General features: G+C 42.5%; 1 protein-coding gene across 6 annotated transcripts in view; it reads right to left on the reverse strand.

Annotated features, from left to right (window-relative positions):
• Positions 1-13,433, reverse strand: part of B3GALT1 (beta-1,3-galactosyltransferase 1) — a 324,178-nt gene that overhangs the window by 203,609 nt on the left and 107,136 nt on the right. For 4 of the 6 annotated variants that reach the window (XR_012836133.1, XR_012836131.1, XM_075756750.1 and 1 more), the window contains exon 1: positions 6,624-6,805. The exons of 1 other annotated variant lie outside the window; for it this stretch is intronic. The gene's annotated coding sequence lies outside the window, so the exon portion shown is untranslated. Of the gene's footprint in view, positions 1-6,623; positions 6,859-13,433 lie in introns of those variants that run through there. One more of the 6 variants, XM_075756751.1, reaches the window with a different exon arrangement.

The raw sequence follows: 13,433 nt of genomic DNA on the forward strand, positions 1-13,433 counted from the left end.
TTAACAATAAATCAAGAAATAGAACAGTGCTTCAGGATGGGGCTTGACAAGCACATAAGGCAATTTAACTGCTGCCTGTCAACGATCTTGCTCTCCCCTTGCATTTCCCTTCATAGTTCTATGTCCTCCCTTGCATCAGCCTTCATAAGGTCCTCTGTGAAGCAGATTCAAGCTGGCAGAAAGTGGTTTTCTGGTTTGTTTTTTAAAACCAGTGGCCAGTGAGGAGGAGTTGTCTTCTGTCAGACTAATGTGCTGAAGTGGTTCTGCAAAGGGTTAGCAAGATGGAGTCACTGTGACTGGGAGAAGGGAAGACAGGGTCATCACAGAGAGGCTGCTGGAGTCACGCTGCTGTGAAACCGTATTTATTATGAAGTAACACCAAGTAATAACGCAGCACGCTAATAATACATTACTAATGTTTCTTTAAACCTCACTCTCAATGCTGTTTGCAACGCAGCAGCTCTTCTAAGTGACATGTTCTGAATATCAAATGACTAGCCTGTTTCTAAACAAGGAACAAGAAGAGACCCTTTCTATATGGTGGACTTCCAGCCTAACCTCTAATAAAACTGGGAGGAAAGAGGGGGAAAAGCTTTGCTTATTATTTTCATGTTACTATGAAATGTAGTTCACAAGTGGCAGGTGATTAATTAGATGGTATTGGAGTTAAGACTGTTGTGTAGTGAATCCTTAGAGAGGCTAGGAAAGCATTAAAGTTATTTGAGTAAACACCACTTTGCACTTCAACATTTTTGAAAGCTGCTTTGGTTTTAATTAAGCATAATTTTAACAGCAATCAATGTGGATCAAATACCATCTACCACCATTCTCATTTCTCCATTCAGTGCAGTTGGATTAAGTGCTATGAACGGCATCTTTCAGTTTTCTTTCATTTTTTCCTGGTCTGGGTTTCTAGACACAGCCTTAACCTGTTATTCTTCTGAGTTCATGTTTGCTGAGGTTCAAAGAAGAAGAAAAAGAAATTGTGTTATATACAAGCCATTTTTAAGATCTACAAACACCCTGACTGACTTGCCACAACACTTTTATTCCTCTCAGACATCAGACGTACATGTGAAAAAACTCATAAGGAATGATACTGTTGGCAAAATTAGGACAAAGACAAAAAGTTGCCTTCAAGCACAGAACTAATGCCATGCTGATGGCAAAGAACTCCAGAAGCATCTTGCAAAACTCAGAGTGGACAAAAAGGTGACAAATGAGCTTCAGCGTAAATACATGTAAGCTAATACATCTAATGAAAAATAATCTAAATCATATACACACCATGCTGACAAATGACTCTGAGAAGAAATCTAGGAGTCATGACTGACAGATCTCTGGAATCAACAGTTTTGTGTTCAACAGCAACCAAAAATCCTACCAAAACACTGGGCATCATGAGGAAAGGCACTGAGAACAAGACATAGCACATTTATACAAACAACCTTGGTCCACCCATATCTCAAGTAGTGTGTGAAGTTCTGGTCTCCACACCTCAAGGACAGACTCTAGTCAGAGAAGGGCAAACAAAATATCAAAAGGATGGAGTGCCTGCCTTAGAAAAAGAGACTAAAGAGGCTCCTTTCTTGGAGAGAAGGCTGAAGCAAGATATGATCAATCAAACCATGAAGGTAGTAAATAAACTAATGTAAAACTTGTGCTTGCTAAGTCCTCCAGTAATAGAACTAAGGGACATTTAATGAAGCTAGTAAGACATTAGTTTATGAAAGATAAAAGTGTTTCTTTACAAAGCTAGTAGTAAGCTTCGGGAACCTGCCACCACAGAAGGGTGGTAAGGTAGTAAGCATCAGCAAGTTTGAAAAAGACAAGTTCTTGGTTGGCAGGCCCACAAACAGGCTCTAAAAGCACTGAGCAGATATATACCTACCATCCCTAATACAAAAACTAAGTATGTGGGGAGAGTACAAGGGAACAGATGCATAAAATGGCTAAGTTTGTGAACAGCCCCTAAATAGCATCCCTTAAAATTGCTGTGGGAGACTGAACCCTGAGTATGAAGGCCCACTGATCTGGCCCAATAGAGCTTTTTCAATATTCTTAATTCTAATATCTTCTTTCAAGCTCTGAAAAAACACCCACACAAAAAAGGTTACACCCCTACTTCTTACCCACTGTGAAAGATACAGGTCAGATTTGAATAACAGCAGACCTTCAGTATAAATTCTAATATATAATATCCTATGTTAAGCAATAAATTAGTACTGTATCTTTAAACAAAAAAAAAAAGAAAAAAGAAAAAAGGTCAGACCCAGGAGGAAATATTTGAATTACTCCAGCCAGTGTGACCCCCACAAAGCCACAGATGTTGTTCCACAGCAGGATCAGCTATTTCAGTGAAAATGTAGCCACCTGCTGAGGGGACAAAAGAAACAAACAGCAGCCCCTCAAACAGCAGAGCTGCAGAACAGCTCAAAGGGAGGCAAGGTTAGGTATGTAAGTCATTCACATTTTTACTATAGCAAGTCTGAAAAGATAGTAAGAGTTAAAGCTTACTGGAACTCAGATGGCAGTCTTAAAATACTGAGTGCAAAAGCCAGTATCTATAGGGTATTTCCTGCCCTCTTCTCTTCTACATAAAGTATTTATACATGAAATAGGCATATTATAACTGAAATATTTTGAGGCTACTGATAATACAGAACACTTTTTGCAAAGGGAGAAGGTATGCTGGCAATATAGTTCAACAGAATTCTCACATGTATAACTGTATAGCGTATTCTTCACTCACTTCACTCTTACCATTAGCTCACTCTTCAGTATTTGATAACTTCTTGTTATTCAGAAGGAAAGAATGTATACTTACATATGTCATATGCATAGGTAGTGATACATTATGTTACACATTAAATTATACATGTATATATGGATTGTTACATATTTTCATTCTTAAGGGAATAATAAAGTACAGTTTTGATGAGTAACTATTGCAGATATTTAGATTACTCCCAATAGTTGGGGAGGTTGAGAGCTACAAAAATCAGATTGCAGGAGGGTTAAAAAAGTGTCTGCTCCCACTATGCCTGTAAAATACCTAGCACTTTTACATTTTAGGTAGCGATACAAGAAGAGGGATGTGCTCGTAAGTGAGATTTGTAATTCATTATCACACCTTGATTCATCTCTGTATTAATACTACCTACAAGCAGACCCAAGGCTCAGACAGACTCTTCTACATCCTTTCTTTCTCCTGGATGAACTCTAGAAAGCTGATCTCAACCACCAACACATCTGCAGTCTGTACAGCTCTGCTGAAATTTACCCCTGCCTGCCTACCTATCAAAGACCAACTTGCCCATCTTCACCTCTCTCCCTCTGTTACTGTGTTCAAGAGCTGTGTTCTCAGCATCAGGAGCTGAATTCCCATGTCCTGTTTAAGAGTACCTTTTGTTAACTTCCTGGAAAAGCATTCACAGGAGACACAGGAGCTAAAGAGCAATTTTGGTCATTCACATATGCCTATGGCAGCAGATACTATCACCTTTTGGAAACATCTGAAGCCTGTGAGTAAGTGACAAAGGGAACACTTGGATGCAGAGGCATTTTATACTTCTGTTTATCTGGAATTCTGCAGAGCTTCAATACATCAGTGTTTACAGTCGCTGTGTTTACTGGAGACAGTACTAACAGCTACAAGTCAGTATTTTAGCTGCAGTTCAAAAACAGCATTAGCTTTTCCAAAAAGATCAGTGTACCGGTTGCATGATCTAATACAACTAGAAGAAGAAACATCATTCATTCATCTTTTCTATGATCTTCTGGAACTCTTCAGTAGTTCAACTAACGTACTTATTTCTAAATAAGCATGCCACTTGTTTTCTCTAGCTGTATCAAAATAAATAATTTTCCTACTACTCATGGCAAATGACATCAATAATACTTTAGTATCCATCTTTAAGCAATTAAATAGGCAGCAGGTTGAAGAATGGGACAGCATTGGCTGCTTCAGTTCCAGATTTCTTATTATATTGCATATAGCAATACTTCCCTTTAAAAATTATTTCTACAAAAGCACCTCAGGAAAACCCAAGGTTTTTTTGCTATTCTAGTGAGTGTCCTTTTAGTTGGGAAATGTACTGAGGGACTCCTTTTATGTAGAAGAAAACTATGAATAGCAAGCTAACAATCTCTGAAACTTCTGTGTTCTGCTCTAGGTTGAACTAGGTGAGAGCATAATGTAATGATAATTATGAATATTAGTAAGTCTATAGCTGACAAATATTTTTTAACAAGCAAGTAGTTAATACATGTATATTCACTTTAGCGGTGGAATGATCGATCCCTGCTCCAAAAAAGTTCATTACTTATTAACAGAAAAAGAAGAGAAATCAGCAGTGAATTGAGCACCCTTCTGGAGATACACACTTCAAATATTTTGATCTTTTAGAAAAGGTTTCCTAAGAACTCTGAGGGAGAAAAAATAGTTGAGATAAAGAGAGGCTATGTAGCAAATACAGTGGCATATGTTCTCCTGCATGCACATCCTCCTGAGAACAATCCCAGTAAAATGAGTATCACGAATAAAGACTACTCATGTGCTGAAGGTTCTACAGTTTACCCACCATAAATTAGATTTTTAGATTAAAATTTGGTGTCACTCATGAGGGGGGAAGGAAAAAAAAAAAAGCTTATTTTCAGCCTGTAATCTTTGCAAAAATTCTACTGGTCTCTGCCACAAAACCACCACAAAAATTTGGGGGTTTCTTTCCTAAGAAAGCACATAAAGAAAACACAGGTGAGGTATGAGACAGACTGGCACAACTGAGCGCATCTCAGACATTGTATCATGGCTAGATGCAACGTACTTGGATCAGGAATGCTCTCTAAATTAACCTAAAATACTCCGAAGGTACTGATTCAAGTTAACTAAATGAGATTTCTGAAAAACTGGTTTGCCAATATGACATTTTGCTGGATCTATCCGGAATTGGTGATGTACAAGAAAGTGAAATTTCACTAGCAATTTATGTTCTGTCAAAAACAATATTTAAGTGGGTAAGTATGCAGAAAGGGAACAATATTAACCGGTATCAGGTATAAATTCCACACCTCAAATCTTTTGCACTTATTAGTGCCTTCCCCTCAGCTGTAAAATTGGGCTTCAGCTCTCCAAAGCAGAGCATGTATTTGTAACAACAGGGCTTACACTGGTTATTCATCCTTGCCATCTATCACATGATTTTAAAAAATTCTGAAAGCATGTTATGCATCACGTGATTGAACGCATCCTTATAACTGCATTAATGTATCAGAATGCTCTGTATCAAGAGAGAACCAAATCAATACACTCCTAGAAAGTGAAGAAAGAAGCTTACAGCTGCAAAAGAATGAGAAATCAAATTAAAAACTCTTTATATTTTCTGCACATTAAATGTTTCTTAATGTTTAAAATGCCCAACCCATCACATTGATCCTAACTATGCCTTAAAACGTTACATAATCAAGATTCTGAATGTTTACATTAACGTCTATAAAGAGCATCTAACGGCTTTTTTTTTCTACATTAACAAGATTTGACAAAACCTCAAAGCTTTCCAGTATCATCTATCACTAAAAGTACAGCAGGTTGAAGAACAACGAAAAAGAGCGCACAGGGATAAATGGGATTTCATCATTGGGATTCCGCCGTCTTAATCAACCCTCGCGTTACACCTACTTTAAAATAACTCAACTTCGTTGAGCTAACTGTTTTAACAACTTTAAGATGCAGTCCGCGGCCACAACAAGCCCACCACCTTCGTTAGTTTCCCCCGCACGTCAATCGCCCAGCTGAGCGTCCGGGACCACGCTCGAGTAAAATTCTCGCCGGGGAGTTGCATCCCCCGCCCCAGGACGCCCCGCCGAGCTGCTCACCTCAGCGCCGCCGCCTCACCGCCGGGCCGGGGCCGCGCGCACGTCCGCGCTGGCGGTTACCGCTCTCCCCACCCGGGCGCGAGCTCCCCGAGCAGGGCTGCAGCAGCCGCGCGCCCCGCGCGAGCCGGGCCACGGGGCAGTCCCGCCCGCCGCTCCCCTCAGCGCCCTCTGCGGAGAGCGGGACCCGCAGCGCCCCGCCGGATGGGTGCGGGGACGCGGCGCGGTCCGCCTTTCCCAGCGACCACTGCCCGGCAGCCCCTCAGCGGCACCACCGGGGCCACCGGCGGCACCGGTCGGCGCCCACCGCTGCTCCGCGCTCCGGCCGTTCCCCCCCCCCAGCCCTCCCGAAACGACGAAGGAACGGAAGGAGCAGCACCGCAGCCTCTCCGCTAGACCCGACTGGCGGGCTAGTGTCGCCCCTCGTCGCGGCTCCCGCGGGTACCGCCGGCCACCGTCAACCGGGCGGCGGCACCGAAGTTCCCGCCGCGCCGCCGGTCCCACCCGGGGACCGGGACAAGGTACGGCCAGGTCCGCCGTACCGAAGGGCACGGCAAGGGACGGCGGGGGACCGCACCCTCCCGCGACCCTTGCCCGCCGCGGCCCACTGCCGCCCGCCTCAGGCATTCTGCCTGCCCGCCGCTCCGCCCGTGCCGGTACCGCTGCCCGGCGCTGCCGCCAGCCTCTCCAACACAAGGCGTAACGGACACGCACGAAAGCGAGCATCCGCCTTCCCCGCGGCCGGACCTTACCGGCCGCGCTCGCCGCCCTCGCCCGCCTGGGGGCACGCCGCTCTGTGCTGGGCTCCCGCTGCCGTACGTCTCCCCGCAGCCGGCATCACTGCTCCGCCCGCAGCCGCACCAGCCACCGCGGCGCCCGGCAGCACCGCCCGCCTCACGAGAGCGCAGCCCGGGCACCGGCGGGGCTCGCCCTCTGCGACTGACAATCTCCAGTAGCCAATCGCCGCCCGCGCAGCACCGAGGAGGCGGGAAGGTGTGATGGAAAGGGTCCAATGGGAGCTCGCCCCTGCGGCAGCGCTGTTTCCGGGAGGAGAGAACGGCGCCAGGCGGCGGGGGTCGTCGTGGGTGTGAGGTGTTGGGGCGCGCCTGCAGGGCGGGGACGGGGACGTGTGGATTGCTGTGCCGGGTCGGGCCGGGCCTGAGCGTGACTGGAGCCGAGGCAGGGCCTCGGCCTCTCCGGGACTCGCTTCAGCCCCGGTGGTAGCTGCCGGCAGTGGTAGCGCGTGCGGCGGGGCCCGTCTCCTCCTTCCCCAGCTGCTGTGGAAAACGGGAGTGGGGCTGAGGGCTGGCCTTTCAGGTGGGAAACGTGCGTCGCCCTTCCCCTGCGTGCGCAGGAACATCAAACTTCACGCTGAGGCGCTTTGTTTAAAAAACAAATAAATTAAAAATGGGCAGAGGATGATCATTTTTTTCCGGCAGAATGCCGCTGGGGCGAAACCGTGTCTGCCGGCAACGTCCCCACGGCGGCCGATTGCTGCCGACCTTGGCGCCGCCGCGGCAGGCGGGGGACCGCGTCCTTAACGGGCGGTGAGTGCGGTGCGGTGTGCAGGTCCGGCCCGGCCCGCGCGGAGCCCTCCAATGCCCTCTGTTGCTATGGTGGCAATGCCCTGTGAGGCTTGTACCGAGTTGGTGAGGCCTCAGAACGAAGGCTTGTCGCACTGGCTCCGCCTGACCTGCCTGCACCTGGGTTTCACTTGGTTCACCTGGACCAGGTGTATCTGGCTAACTTTTGTTTATGGGTTACAACTGCAGTTTTGCATCGCTGTTATTCTATGTAGAATGGAGTCTTTTGCACCCTAATCGCGGTGATGTAGCATAGAGGTACATACGCCTGGCAGGGTGGCAGAAGCCCTGGATAAGTGAAGACGTAGGGTGCACCATAGAGGAGTATTGGCATAGCGTGATAAAGGAAGGGGCACAGGCTTGGTACTGGAGACCTTATGGCTATAAATGGCTTACCCATGGTCAGTTAAAGAAATGCAGGCCTGGAGCTAGAAAAAAAAAAAGGTTTTGGGGTTAATAAAGAAATAGTATCTAACATTTCTAAAAGGTAATACACTTAAATTCAGGTGAAGAATTGGAGCTGCAAACCAGTGAAGAAAGAGAAAGATAGAAAAGCATGTTAGCGAAGATTAAAATGACCTTAAGGGGATCCTAGAGGAGGAAGAAGAAATCATAAATGTGAACATCATACTTGTCCTGGCCAGTGACTCAAAATGCTCACAAGTCACTGGTGTCCCCTCACACTCCTAACCCAGAATGAAACTGATCGGGGAAGCAGAGCAGCAGTGGAAGGGTGGATGTAACAGCAGGAGAGGGGTACAACAACAACAACTATGTTATTATCACTCTTTTTCTGCAACTAATAATTATTAGACTCTTAAGTTTTCAGTTATACTAACAATAAATGTCTCTTCCCTCTTTTCTAATCTCTTTCTCTAAAAAGACAGATGAATAATACTTGAAAACATTTCAGAAAGATATTTCACTGCTGAGTTCTTTTCAATACTATTGGTCTGTATCCACTGTTTTGGCATTTGCTTGTCAAGAAAAGCCCCTTACCCAGTTTTGTGCTTTATCCCCTAATTCAAAAGGCTGTGGAGGTTTATTAATTCTTAATGGCTTACCATCATATTTCATGCCTTTTTAGAAATGTTTCTAAAATGCAAGAATCTCTGGAGTTAATCTGGTCATAAGCAAATGTCTGTTAGGTCTTAATGAAGGAATTTATTGTTAATACTAATACTGGATACTATTTATGGATAGAATTCCTTTTCACTTGTACCAGATGCAGGTACCCTCATCTGTGCTGAGTTCAGAACTGCTGCTACTGTTAAACAACCTGAAAGTCATGCCTTTTCCTTTCATAGCAACATTTTAAGGCAAATTTTATTCTAGTGAGACTGATCCACTACAGCAGTAGATTTCCTCCCACTCTTCAACTGCTTACCTTTTTTTAGGTGGCAATGATATATTTGAGTTTACTGTGTCCAGTGTGAACATTGAGTACACTCACTTTTGTTTGGAAGGAGAAAAACAAGAAATGTTTTTAAATGCTTATGGGTTTGGAATCTCTGTGCAATAGCTCAGAGATGTCTGTCTTGTAGCAAATTGGTTTTATTAGTTCAGGAGCCACCTCAAGCCTTGAGAAAGTACAGTATTAATAACAGTATTTTATACTTATCAAAAAGTATGAGATTTTTTACTCTTTGTTAAAGGAGGAGGTGGGTTTTTTTAACATTTGATGTCAGCCGTATCTCGGGAAAAAAACCAACCAACAAACATTCTTTATTTACTGTTGACGGTTTTACAAATGTTGCAGAACCAACTGAAGCATTATACAGTTACAGCTTTATAACTCCCACAAAGGAAGAAGAAATATGAAAAATAATCCTTATAAGTGAAGCTCTTTCATATAACTAAGACATAAATGTCATTATTTTTAATATTTTAAACTTTATCTAAAAATATAAACAGAAATTCAGATACCCTGTCTGAACAGTATTTTCATGTTAAAAGAGTAACCTTTAAGGTTCAACAGCAGCTTTTTGCAAGCATACACATAGCTCAGTGTATAAGGTAATTAAATCATTACTTGCCAGGATAAGGCTGCAGTTTAGCTACACAAAAAGAAAAAAGAGGAGTAATATATCTTAACACAATTTTTTCAAAAGTGCTGAAGATCTCTAAACAGAATTGGTTCCAAATAGAAAGACAGTATACCACATAACAGTTAAATATCCTGTTTATGAGAAAACTTCTCAGAGGAAGACTTCTTGTTACAGGCATAGAAGCACCAAATAATTAAGTGGAAAATGTGAGAAAGAGAAAGCAGCACGCTTGAAATATGAGTCTGTTCATTAAAGTTCTTTACAGTACACATAACATTTTCTAAATTTTAGCAGAGCTCTTAGTACCTTGGTAAACTGGTTTTGGTTTGTGTGTTGGGTTTTTTTATCCCAGTAGAATTGCATAGATTGGTTTAGCCTACAAAACTGTAATTTAGCTTTCAGTCCCATAAGGCAGAAGAGTTTGACAGTTCTTTCTGAAAAACAATATGGTACTCTTCAAAAGTATTAAAAGGACATACAGGAGCTGAACTACTTTTATTCACAGCAGAAACACTATAAGAAATATAATCCCCATACAGCTCTCTCAGCAGGAGTCCATTCCGTCCTGGATCAACAGACTTCTGGGAGTCGCAGGAGAAGTCAGGAATCACACCTATTAAATCATCAGTTTAGCTGTTAAGACTGCCAACAGGGTGTGAACAGTGGTCAAAGTGCTGGTATTGGGGACCTTGGTAGGCAGCAGGAGCTATGCTGAAATTCAACTCCAAAAAAACCCCCAGTTACTGTATATCCTTTGGTCTCAGGTTTTAGGAGAGGTTCTGCTTTTTACTAACAATGTGTGTGCTTTGAAAAATTACTCCATCTCCATCCAGAAAGTCTTTGTGGCCCCAGGTGGCTCCCCAATTAAAGTGATTTGGGTTCCCAGTTATAAGATGTTTCCACCTGTTCTGTTTATGACTTCATGCAGGCATTTTACTTTTTCGTCTCTCTGCTATCTTTTTATGCATAAGAAATTTATTGGTTTTGGAGAGAATCACCTCACAGGGAGTTGCAATTTTGCTAATGTGGGTAGCAGTAAGTGGAGTCTTAGTATTATGTTTTGATATTAACTGTGCATACAGCTGGAGACTGATTATACTAAACATCAAATCTTCAGATTTTCCATGCTTCATCTAGTCTTTTCTCCACTGATTCATCTGTCTTCTTTCTCTTTTAATGCCCTGACCCCTTTTTTTGGATGAAAGCTCTACCTATAGACATACATAAATTGCATCATTACCTGCTACTGTTTTCTGATGTGAGTCATATTTTTAGTTACTAGGAAATAACTGTATGGGCACTAAGTAGGTGAGTCTATCCCAGACCAACTTTCAAAGAGGAATAACTGCAGTATGGGTTTGATGTCCAGGAGGAGTACCAGAAAACACAAAATCATTCCCAGGATGGTGATAGGCTGATAAAACCTTGGAATTATAAAATACTGTGGATATTCTGTGCTGTGTGGGTTGATTGTGGCTGACTGCCAGATGCCCACCCAGTTGCTCTCTCTGCCCCCCCCCCAACACAACAGGGGGAGAAAGTAAGATGGACAAGCTTGAGAGTTGAGATAAAGGCAATTTAATTAGAAAAGCAAAGCCCATGTGTGTAAGCAAAGTAAAGGAGGGAATTGATTCACTACTTCCTATCAGCAGGTGATGTCCAGCCACTTCCTTGGAAGCAGGGCCTCAGTACATGCAGTGATTGCCTTGGAAGACAAACTTTGTAACCACAAATGTTGTTCTCCCCCACTGCTCCTTTTCCCCAGCTTTTATTGCTGAGCAAGATGTCGTACAGCATGGAATATCCCTTTCACCAGTTGGTATCAGCTGTCCAGCTGTGTATTGGCCATTAGTATTAGAAGACAAGCAATGTATTAATTGAGCCCTTCTGTGAGGCATAGCGTATCAGCAGATCTTTTACATCTAACTATAAAATAACCTTTTAGAGATAAACAATATTCACTCCCGTTTGGTAGGGTTTGAATACTTAGCTGACGCGTAGGTGAAGCGCTGCCTTTACAGATCTGTGGGAGGAATGTTTGATTATTTATTTTTAAATGCATTACAATTTGCCAATGCTATTCAGCCTCATTTGGTAACCCATTTGTTAATATTATGTAGATGTATGTCGTGAGATGCAAATCGCAGTTCTGCGCTGGGTGCTATACAGACATGTAAGGAAGCAAGGTTCTTGCCCCAAAGAGTTTGCTCACATGATGTCTTCTGGAAGTGCATTGTGATCTGGTTTCACAGTGTATGAAGAAGACCTTCCTTTTATTATTTTATCTACCATGTATTTTGTCAGCTGGGGAGAGCTAAGCTCCTCATAAACAAGGCAAGGCAACTTCCTTTGTGTGCTGCTGGCTGCATCCTTCAAGGTGTTTGTTTATCTGATCAGTTGCAAGTACAGTTTCCATTTATATAGTGTCCTTCATAGCAATGTCACTATGAACATAATGAATATACTTAGAAGTATTTAAAGACACCATATATATATATTTCTTTGCGGCTGCCTTGAGCAGTGATGTAAGATAGGCCTTTTGTGTTGAGGAAGGGTGGGTGGTGGGTCATTTTTTCAGATCCAAGCAATTCTGCTTTGCATGAGTGAGCAGGACATAGAAAGAACTCGTTTTTTCTTCCATTGGTCCAGTCAATTTAGGTATTTTTATCTTCGTTTTTATTATATTAGAGATTTTATTGTTCCCCACCCCATATTTAATTTTGTGGTGGATCATCTGTTTGACAAACATTTGCACTATTACCTAAGAAATTAATTATAAAAAAATTAATCCAGCTGTCAACTGGGTTAACCAAGAGAGAAGAGCCTTCACATCACAATCAGTGGCTGAATCCAGCTGGCAAAAATCAATGTGGTTCTGTTTAATCACGATTAATGTTTTCACTTATTTTATAATTTTGCATGCAATTTTCTTTTTAAGGCTCTTACAGGATGATTTGGCAATTGCTATTCATAAACCAGAGAGCTTGGTTCTGTGTCACCTGATAAAGTTGTTACCTCGTTTGCTTACCAGCAAGGAAATGTGACCAGTAGAGGGATGTGACTTGACATTAAATTCCATTTTCTCAAAGGACGCATCTGCCAGAATTCAGGATTCATGTGCCATGGTACTAGCACTGCAAAGGTTGGAATTGTCATCACTGATACTATTTTATGATTGACACGCCAGCCTGGTTCTGTCACCCTTATTTTCATTGAAGAGCATCTTAAGAAAAGTTACTCACACATTTCTGTTTCTGTAGTGGCTTCCGTGTACACAAGGATGTCTGTCTGGGAAGGGGCTGAGGACATTGATGCATTTATTCAAAGGCAAGACAGAACAACTATATTAGGAATATTTGGCTGTGTGCTTTTGCTTATCATCTGGAAGAAAAAGTTGTCCGTAGTCTCAGCCCCAAAGAGCTTATAATGAAAGTAGAGGAACAATAAAAGAAAAAAATGGAATATATGGAAAGAAAGAAGCTGGGGGGTGGAGGGGGAGGGAAGAGAAGCCACTACATTATGAAGCAATTTAGTGTTATTAAGCTTGCTAGTTCTATATATATACACAGGTGGTATTACAGTAATTTGCTGATTGCTTGTGGTTCTACTTATGTATACATGAGTATCTATATATACATACAGACATATGATATTCATATATTACATTAAAAGAACATTAAGTTTGAAAGTGAGAATGCCTGAACTCAAAGGCTGTCTGGTATAGTCTTTAATTTTGTGATTGCATGGTGTTTTTCTTAGGACTGTTACCTTATTCAGAGCATAGACAGGATGAATCCTGCTACTTGCAACATTATTTAATATTTTGATTTATTGAATTATTAAAAATATTACCTTGTCTCCTATGTATCTTATAGCTGCTGCAGCAATTCAGAAAGAAATCCTAATAAAAACATTCTCCTGGCTATATATC

The sequence above is a fragment of the Balearica regulorum genome, chromosome 6 (genome assembly GCF_011004875.1).
Source record: "Balearica regulorum gibbericeps isolate bBalReg1 chromosome 6, bBalReg1.pri, whole genome shotgun sequence".
Classification (NCBI taxonomy): domain Eukaryota; kingdom Metazoa; phylum Chordata; class Aves; order Gruiformes; family Gruidae; genus Balearica; species Balearica regulorum.